Source organism: Dunckerocampus dactyliophorus, unplaced genomic scaffold (assembly GCF_027744805.1).
Source record: "Dunckerocampus dactyliophorus isolate RoL2022-P2 unplaced genomic scaffold, RoL_Ddac_1.1 HiC_scaffold_46, whole genome shotgun sequence".
Taxonomy (NCBI): domain Eukaryota; kingdom Metazoa; phylum Chordata; class Actinopteri; order Syngnathiformes; family Syngnathidae; genus Dunckerocampus; species Dunckerocampus dactyliophorus.
The window spans coordinates 57,501-67,500 of record NW_026559882.1 but is presented as its reverse complement, the minus strand read 5'-3'; positions in this window follow the sequence as shown (position 1 = coordinate 67,500).

The window sequence follows — 10,000 nt, the reverse complement described above, 5'->3', positions numbered from 1 at the left end:
CTCAGGCCGAGCTGCCTGGAGCCCAGGGGCGGCTGCAAAGTCTGTGGAGTGCCGCTGTGTCCCTGGATGAAATGAGAAAAAAGGTGAAAAAATGGCAAAGTGTCAAGGGAGAAATTCAGAAACTCAGGCCGAGCTGCCTGGAGCCCAGGGGCCGCGGGAAAGTCTGTGGAGAGCCGCTGTGTCCCTGGATGAAATGAGAAAAAAGGTGAAAAAATGGCAAAGTGTCAAGGGAGCTAGGCAGAAACCCATGCCTAGGGTCCTGGAGCCCAGGGGCGGTTCTAAAGTCTGTGAGAGCCGCTGTGTCCCTGGATGAATTGAGAAAAAGGGTGAAAAAATGGCAAAGTGTCAAGGGAGCTAGGCAGAAACCCATGCCTAGGGTCCTGGAGCCCAGGGGCCGCGGGAAAGTCTGTGGAGTGCCGCTGTGTCCCTGGATGAAATGAGAAAAAAGGTGAAAAAATGGCAAAGTGTCAAGGGAGAAATTCAGAAACTCAGGCCGAGCTGCCTGGAGCCCAGGGGCGGCTGTAAAGTCTGTGGAGTGCCGCTGTGTCCCTGGATGAAATGAGAAAAAAGGTGGAAAAATGGCAAAGTGTCAAGGGAGAAATTCAGAAACTCAGGCCGAGCTGCCTGGAGCCCAGGGGCGGCTGCAAAGTCTGTGGAGTGCCGCTGTGTCCCTGGATGAAATGAGAAAAAGGGTGGAAAAATGGCAAAGTGTCAAGGGAGAAATTCAGAAACTCAGGCCGAGCTGCCTGGAGCCCAGGGGCGGCTGCAAAGTCTGTGGAGTGCCGCTGTGTCCCTGGATGAAATGAGAAAAAAGGTGAAAAAATGGCAAAGTGTCAAGGGAGAAATTCAGAAACCCATGCCTAGGGTCCTGGAGCCCAGGGGCGGCTGTAAAGTCTGTGGAGAGCCGCTGTGTCCCTGGATGAAATGAGAAAAAAGGTGAAAAAATGGCAAAGTGTCAAGGGAGCTAGGCAGAAACCCATGCCTAGGGTCCTGGAGCCCAGGGGCCGCGGGAAAGTCTGTGGAGAGCCGCTGTGTCCCTGGATGAAATGAGAAAAAAGGTGAAAAAATGGCAAAGTGTCAAGGGAGCTAGGCAGAAACCCATGCCTAGGGTCCTGGAGCCCAGGGGCGGTTCTAAAGTCTGTGAGAGCCGCTGTTGCCCTGGATGAAATGAGAAAAAAGGTGAAAAAATGGCAAAGTGTCAAGGGAGCTAGGCAGAAACCCATGCCGAGCTGCCTGGAGCCCAGGGGCGGCTGTAAAGTCTGTGGAGTGCCGCTGTGTCCCTGGATGAAATGAGAAAAAAGGTGAAAAAATGGCAAAGTGTCAAGGGAGAAATTCAGAAACTCAGGCCGAGCTGCCTGGAGCCCAGGGGCCGCGGGAAAGTCTGTGGAGAGCCGCTGTGTCCCTGGATGAAATGAGAAAAAGGGTGGAAAAATGGCAAAGTGTCAAGGGAGCTAGGCAGAAACCCATGCCGAGCTGCCTGGAGCCCAGGGGCGGCTGCAAAGTCTGTGGAGTGCCGCTGTGTCCCTGGATGAAATGAGAAAAAAGGTGAAAAAATGGCAAAGTGTCAAGGGAGAAATTCAGAAACCCATGCCTAGGGTCCTGGAGCCCAGGGGCGGCTGTAAAGTCTGTGGAGAGCCGCTGTGTCCCTGGATGAAATGAGAAAAAGGGTGGAAAAATGGCAAAGTGTCAAGGGAGAAATTCAGAAACTCAGGCCGAGCTGCCTGGAGCCCAGGGGCCGCGGGAAAGTCTGTGGAGAGCCGCTGTGTCCCTGGATGAAATGAGAAAAAAGGTGAAAAAATGGCAAAGTGTCAAGGGAGAAATTCAGAAACTCAGGCCGAGCTGCCTGGAGCCCAGGGGCGGATGCAAAGTCTGTGGAGAGCCGCTGTGTCCCTGGATGAAATGAGAAAAAGGGTGAAAAAGTAACAAAGTGTCAAGGGAGCTAGGCAGAAACCCATGCCTAGGGTCCTGGAGCCCAGGGGCCGCGGGAAAGTCTGTGGAGAGCCGCTGTGTCCCTGGATGAAATGAGAAAAAAGGTGAAAAAATGGCAAAGTGTCAAGGGAGCTAGGCAGAAACCCATGCCTAGGGTCCTGGAGCCCAGGGGCGGTTCTAAAGTCTGTGAGAGCCGCTGTTGCCCTGGATGAAATGAGAAAAAAGGTGAAAAAATGGCAAAGTGTCAAGGGAGCTAGGCAGAAACCCATGCCGAGCTGCCTGGAGCCCAGGGGCGGCTGTAAAGTCTGTGGAGTGCCGCTGTGTCCCTGGATGAAATGAGAAAAAAGGTGAAAAAATGGCAAAGTGTCAAGGGAGAAATTCAGAAACTCAGGCCGAGCTGCCTGGAGCCCAGGGGCCGCGGGAAAGTCTGTGGAGAGCCGCTGTGTCCCTGGATGAAATGAGAAAAAGGGTGGAAAAATGGCAAAGTGTCAAGGGAGCTAGGCAGAAACCCATGCCGAGCTGCCTGGAGCCCAGGGGCGGCTGTAAAGTCTGTGGAGTGCCGCTGTGTCCCTGGATGAAATGAGAAAAAGGGTGAAAAAATGGCAAAGTGTCAAGGGAGAAATTCAGAAACCCAGGCCGAGCTGCCTGGAGCCCAGGGGCGGCTGCAAAGTCTGTGGAGAGCCGCTGTGTCCCTGGATGAAATGAGAAAAAAGGTGAAAAAATGGCAAAGTGTCAAGGGAGAAATTCAGAAACCCAGGCCGAGCTGCCTGGAGCCCAGGGGCGGCTGCAAAGTCTGTGGAGAGCCGCTGTGTCCCTGGATGAAATGAGAAAAAAGGTGAAAAAATGGCAAAGTGTCAAGGGAGCTAGGCAGAAACCCATGCCTAGGGTCCTGGAGCCCAGGGGCGGTTCTAAAGTCTGTGAGAGCCGCTGTGTCCCTGGATGAATTGAGAAAAAGGGTGAAAAAATGGCAAAGTGTCAAGGGAGCTAGGCAGAAACCCATGCCTAGGGTCCTGGAGCCCAGGGGCCGCGGGAAAGTCTGTGGAGTGCCGCTGTGTCCCTGGATGAAATGAGAAAAAAGGTGAAAAAATGGCAAAGTGTCAAGGGAGAAATTCAGAAACTCAGGCCGAGCTGCCTGGAGCCCAGGGGCGGCTGTAAAGTCTGTGGAGTGCCGCTGTGTCCCTGGATGAAATGAGAAAAAAGGTGAAAAAATGGCAAAGTGTCAAGGGAGAAATTCAGAAACTCAGGCCGAGCTGCCTGGAGCCCAGGGGCGGCTGTAAAGTCTGTGGAGTGCCGCTGTGTCCCTGGATGAAATGAGAAAAAAGGTGGAAAAATGGCAAAGTGTCAAGGGAGAAATTCAGAAACTCAGGCCGAGCTGCCTGGAGCCCAGGGGCGGCTGCAAAGTCTGTGGAGTGCCGCTGTGTCCCTGGATGAAATGAGAAAAAGGGTGGAAAAATGGCAAAGTGTCAAGGGAGAAATTCAGAAACTCAGGCCGAGCTGCCTGGAGCCCAGGGGCGGCTGCAAAGTCTGTGGAGTGCCGCTGTGTCCCTGGATGAAATGAGAAAAAAGGTGAAAAAATGGCAAAGTGTCAAGGGAGAAATTCAGAAACCCATGCCTAGGGTCCTGGAGCCCAGGGGCGGCTGTAAAGTCTGTGGAGAGCCGCTGTGTCCCTGGATGAAATGAGAAAAAAGGTGAAAAAATGGCAAAGTGTCAAGGGAGCTAGGCAGAAACCCATGCCTAGGGTCCTGGAGCCCAGGGGCCGCGGGAAAGTCTGTGGAGAGCCGCTGTGTCCCTGGATGAAATGAGAAAAAAGGTGAAAAAATGGCAAAGTGTCAAGGGAGCTAGGCAGAAACCCATGCCTAGGGTCCTGGAGCCCAGGGGCGGTTCTAAAGTCTGTGAGAGCCGCTGTTGCCCTGGATGAAATGAGAAAAAAGGTGAAAAAATGGCAAAGTGTCAAGGGAGCTAGGCAGAAACCCATGCCGAGCTGCCTGGAGCCCAGGGGCGGCTGTAAAGTCTGTGGAGTGCCGCTGTGTCCCTGGATGAAATGAGAAAAAAGGTGAAAAAATGGCAAAGTGTCAAGGGAGAAATTCAGAAACTCAGGCCGAGCTGCCTGGAGCCCAGGGGCCGCGGGAAAGTCTGTGGAGAGCCGCTGTGTCCCTGGATGAAATGAGAAAAAGGGTGGAAAAATGGCAAAGTGTCAAGGGAGCTAGGCAGAAACCCATGCCGAGCTGCCTGGAGCCCAGGGGCGGCTGCAAAGTCTGTGGAGTGCCGCTGTGTCCCTGGATGAAATGAGAAAAAAGGTGAAAAAATGGCAAAGTGTCAAGGGAGAAATTCAGAAACCCATGCCTAGGGTCCTGGAGCCCAGGGGCGGCTGTAAAGTCTGTGGAGAGCCGCTGTGTCCCTGGATGAAATGAGAAAAAGGGTGGAAAAATGGCAAAGTGTCAAGGGAGAAATTCAGAAACTCAGGCCGAGCTGCCTGGAGCCCAGGGGCCGCGGGAAAGTCTGTGGAGAGCCGCTGTGTCCCTGGATGAAATGAGAAAAAAGGTGAAAAAATGGCAAAGTGTCAAGGGAGAAATTCAGAAACTCAGGCCGAGCTGCCTGGAGCCCAGGGGCGGATGCAAAGTCTGTGGAGAGCCGCTGTGTCCCTGGATGAAATGAGAAAAAGGGTGAAAAAGTAACAAAGTGTCAAGGGAGCTAGGCAGAAACCCATGCCTAGGGTCCTGGAGCCCAGGGGCCGCGGGAAAGTCTGTGGAGAGCCGCTGTGTCCCTGGATGAAATGAGAAAAAAGGTGAAAAAATGGCAAAGTGTCAAGGGAGCTAGGCAGAAACCCATGCCTAGGGTCCTGGAGCCCAGGGGCGGTTCTAAAGTCTGTGAGAGCCGCTGTTGCCCTGGATGAAATGAGAAAAAAGGTGAAAAAATGGCAAAGTGTCAAGGGAGCTAGGCAGAAACCCATGCCGAGCTGCCTGGAGCCCAGGGGCGGCTGTAAAGTCTGTGGAGTGCCGCTGTGTCCCTGGATGAAATGAGAAAAAAGGTGAAAAAATGGCAAAGTGTCAAGGGAGAAATTCAGAAACTCAGGCCGAGCTGCCTGGAGCCCAGGGGCCGCGGGAAAGTCTGTGGAGAGCCGCTGTGTCCCTGGATGAAATGAGAAAAAGGGTGGAAAAATGGCAAAGTGTCAAGGGAGCTAGGCAGAAACCCATGCCGAGCTGCCTGGAGCCCAGGGGCGGCTGTAAAGTCTGTGGAGTGCCGCTGTGTCCCTGGATGAAATGAGAAAAAGGGTGAAAAAATGGCAAAGTGTCAAGGGAGAAATTCAGAAACCCAGGCCGAGCTGCCTGGAGCCCAGGGGCGGCTGCAAAGTCTGTGGAGAGCCGCTGTGTCCCTGGATGAAATGAGAAAAAAGGTGAAAAAATGGCAAAGTGTCAAGGGAGAAATTCAGAAACCCAGGCCGAGCTGCCTGGAGCCCAGGGGCGGCTGCAAAGTCTGTGGAGAGCCGCTGTGTCCCTGGATGAAATGAGAAAAAAGGTGAAAAAATGGCAAAGTGTCAAGGGAGCTAGGCAGAAACCCATGCCTAGGGTCCTGGAGCCCAGGGGCGGTTCTAAAGTCTGTGAGAGCCGCTGTGTCCCTGGATGAATTGAGAAAAAGGGTGAAAAAATGGCAAAGTGTCAAGGGAGCTAGGCAGAAACCCATGCCTAGGGTCCTGGAGCCCAGGGGCCGCGGGAAAGTCTGTGGAGTGCCGCTGTGTCCCTGGATGAAATGAGAAAAAAGGTGAAAAAATGGCAAAGTGTCAAGGGAGAAATTCAGAAACTCAGGCCGAGCTGCCTGGAGCCCAGGGGCGGCTGTAAAGTCTGTGGAGTGCCGCTGTGTCCCTGGATGAAATGAGAAAAAAGGTGAAAAAATGGCAAAGTGTCAAGGGAGAAATTCAGAAACTCAGGCCGAGCTGCCTGGAGCCCAGGGGCGGCTGTAAAGTCTGTGGAGTGCCGCTGTGTCCCTGGATGAAATGAGAAAAAAGGTGGAAAAATGGCAAAGTGTCAAGGGAGAAATTCAGAAACTCAGGCCGAGCTGCCTGGAGCCCAGGGGCGGCTGCAAAGTCTGTGGAGTGCCGCTGTGTCCCTGGATGAAATGAGAAAAAGGGTGGAAAAATGGCAAAGTGTCAAGGGAGAAATTCAGAAACTCAGGCCGAGCTGCCTGGAGCCCAGGGGCGGCTGCAAAGTCTGTGGAGTGCCGCTGTGTCCCTGGATGAAATGAGAAAAAAGGTGAAAAAATGGCAAAGTGTCAAGGGAGAAATTCAGAAACCCATGCCTAGGGTCCTGGAGCCCAGGGGCGGCTGTAAAGTCTGTGGAGAGCCGCTGTGTCCCTGGATGAAATGAGAAAAAGGGTGGAAAAATGGCAAAGTGTCAAGGGAGAAATTCAGAAACTCAGGCCGAGCTGCCTGGAGCCCAGGGGCCGCGGGAAAGTCTGTGGAGAGCCGCTGTGTCCCTGGATGAAATGAGAAAAAAGGTGAAAAAATGGCAAAGTGTCAAGGGAGAAATTCAGAAACTCAGGCCGAGCTGCCTGGAGCCCAGGGGCGGATGCAAAGTCTGTGGAGAGCCGCTGTGTCCCTGGATGAAATGAGAAAAAGGGTGAAAAAGTAACAAAGTGTCAAGGGAGCTAGGCAGAAACCCATGCCTAGGGTCCTGGAGCCCAGGGGCCGCGGGAAAGTCTGTGGAGAGCCGCTGTGTCCCTGGATGAAATGAGAAAAAGGGTGGAAAAATGGCAAAGTGTCAAGGGAGAAATTCAGAAACTCAGGCCGAGCTGCCTGGAGCCCAGGGGCCGCGGGAAAGTCTGTGGAGAGCCGCTGTGTCCCTGGATGAAATGAGAAAAAAGGTGAAAAAATGGCAAAGTGTCAAGGGAGAAATTCAGAAACTCAGGCCGAGCTGCCTGGAGCCCAGGGGCGGATGCAAAGTCTGTGGAGAGCCGCTGTGTCCCTGGATGAAATGAGAAAAAGGGTGAAAAAGTAACAAAGTGTCAAGGGAGCTAGGCAGAAACCCATGCCTAGGGTCCTGGAGCCCAGGGGCCGCGGGAAAGTCTGTGGAGAGCCGCTGTGTCCCTGGATGAAATGAGAAAAAAGGTGAAAAAATGGCAAAGTGTCAAGGGAGCTAGGCAGAAACCCATGCCTAGGGTCCTGGAGCCCAGGGGCGGTTCTAAAGTCTGTGAGAGCCGCTGTTGCCCTGGATGAAATGAGAAAAAAGGTGAAAAAATGGCAAAGTGTCAAGGGAGCTAGGCAGAAACCCATGCCGAGCTGCCTGGAGCCCAGGGGCGGCTGTAAAGTCTGTGGAGTGCCGCTGTGTCCCTGGATGAAATGAGAAAAAAGGTGAAAAAATGGCAAAGTGTCAAGGGAGAAATTCAGAAACTCAGGCCGAGCTGCCTGGAGCCCAGGGGCCGCGGGAAAGTCTGTGGAGAGCCGCTGTGTCCCTGGATGAAATGAAGAAAAAGGTGAAAAAATGGCAAAGTGTCAAGGGAGAAATTCAGAAACCCATGCCTAGGGTCCTGGAGCCCAGGGGCCGCGGGAAAGTCTGTGGAGAGCCGCTGTGTCCCTGGATGAAATGAGAAAAAAGGTGAAAAAGTAACAAAGTGTCAAGGGAGAAATTCAGAAACCCAGGCCGAGCTGCCTGGAGCCTCAAAGCGGATAGAAATAGCGTGGAGAGCCGCTGTTAAGCCAGACGCCCTCTGGCGGACACAGGCAGGAGTTGCAGTAAATGCATTGAAGTCAATGGGCGAGAGTACCCAATGCGCCAAAAAAGTGCTGAAAATATGACAAAGTGTCAAATGAATGGGAGTCAATGGGCGAGAGTACCCAATGCACAAAAAAAGTGCTGAAAATATGACAAAGTGTCAAATGAATGGGAGTCAATGGGCGAGAGTACCCAATGCACAAAAAAAGTGCTGAAAAAGTCCACACGAGCCTAGTCAGAAATGCAGGCCGAGGCGGCTGGAGCCCCAAAGCGGCTATAAAAAGCGTGGAGAGCCGCTGTCGCCCCGGAGAAACGGAGAAAAAGTGCTGAAAAAAGGCCCACGTCCTAACGGACCTAGGCGGAAGTGCAGGCGAGGCGGCAGGAGTCTGAAAACCGCTATAAAAAGCGTGGAGAGCCGCTGTCGCCCCGGAGAAACGGAGAAAAAGTGCTGAAAAAAGGCCTAAATCCTAACGGACCTAGGCGGAAGTGCAGGCGAGGCGGCAGGAGTCTGAAAACCGCTATAAAAAGCGTGGAGAGCCGCTGTCGCCCCGGAGAAACGGAGAAAAAGTGCTGAAAAAAGGCCTAAATCCTAACGGACCTAGGCGGAAGTGCAGGCGAGGCGGCAGGAGTCTGAAAACCGCTATAAAAAGCGTGGAGAGCCGCTGTCGCCCCGGAGGAACGGAGAAAAAGTGCTGAAAAAAGGCCTAAATCCTAACGGACCGAGGCGGAAGTGCAGGCGAGGCGGCAGGAGTCTGAAAACGGCTATAAAATGCGTGGAGAGCCGCTGTCGCCCCGGAGAAACGGAGAAAAAGTGCTGAAAAAAGGCCTAAATCCTAACGGACCGAGGCGGAAGTGCAGGCGAGGCGGCAGGAGTCTGAAAGCGGCTATAAAACGCGTGGAGAGCCGCTCGGATGATTTTTCAAAGTGTCAAATGAATGGGAGTGAATGGGGCAGAGTACCCAATGTGTAAAAAAAGTGCTGAAAAAACGACAAAGTCCACACGAGCCTAGTCAGAAATGCAGTCCGAGGCGGCTGGAGCCCCAAAGCGGCTATAAAACGCGTGGAGAGCCGCTCGGATGATTTTTCAAAGTGTCAAATGAATGGGAGTGAATGGGGCAGAGTACCCAATGTGTAAAAAAAGTGCTGAAAAAACGACAAAGTCCACACGAGCCTAGTCAGAAATGCAGTCCGAGGCGGCTGGAGCCCCAAAGCGGCTATAAAACGCGTGGAGAGCCGCTCGGATGATTTTTCAAAGTGTCAAATGAATGGGAGTGAATGGGGCGGAGTACCCAATGCGCCAAAAAAGTGCTGAAAAAACGACAAAGTGTCAAATGAATGGGAGTGAATGGGGCAGAGTACCCAATGTGTAAAAAAAGTGCTGAAAAAACGACAAAGTGTCAAATGAATGGGAGTGAATGGGGCGGAGTACCCAATGCGCAAAAAAAGTGCTGAAAAAACGACAAAGTCCACACGAGCCTAGTCAGAAATGAAGGCCGAGGCGGCTGGAGCCCCAAAGCGGCTATAAAATGCGTGGAGAGCCGCTCGGATGATTTTTCTAAGTGTGAAATGAATGGGAGTGAATGGGGCGGAGTACCCAATGCGCGAAAAAAGTGCTGAAAAAACGACAAAGTGTCAAATGAATGGGAGTGAATGGGCGGAGTACCCAATGCGTGAAAAAAGGTCTGGAAAAACGACAAAGTGTCAAATGAATGGGAGTCAATGGGCGGAGTACCCAATGCGCGAAAAAAGTGCTGAAAAAATGACAAAGTGTCAAATGAATGGGAGTCAATGAGTGTTTTGGTCGACCAGGAAAAAACGCGTTTACGGGAGAGGGTAAATCAGCCGAGAGGGGGGGGGGGGGTATACTTTACCCTCTCCCGTAAATGCCATTTTTCCTGGTTGACCAAAACACCTCCAGCACGATTTCGGAAACCCAGTTTTTAGAAACACTGACCTCCAGGGGAAGTACCGAGAAAAGCACACTTTTGAATCCGCTTTTGACGCACTGAAACACGGACGTGAGCTGGGGCCGTGCCGCTCTTGGAAAACCCCTGGAGGTTATTTTCTAAAACGGGTTTCCGCGTCCCCCCGGGCGCCCGTGTTGGGCCGCGCAAGGCGGTCCGGGCTGCCCGCCCCATCTGAGTGCCCCGTTGGGCCGCGTGCATGGCAGGCATCCAAGGAAGGCTGATGAGCAGCGGTGATGATGATGATGAGACACCAGCTGCAATTTTGACAAAGTGTCACCTCTCAAGCATTTCCAAGCGTGACACAAACAAAAGGGAACGGGAACTTTGATATGAGTGACTTGTGCTTCTTTTTCTCCAAGTGTCACTCCACAGCTGGCACCCAGGCTGTGTGACGCAGGT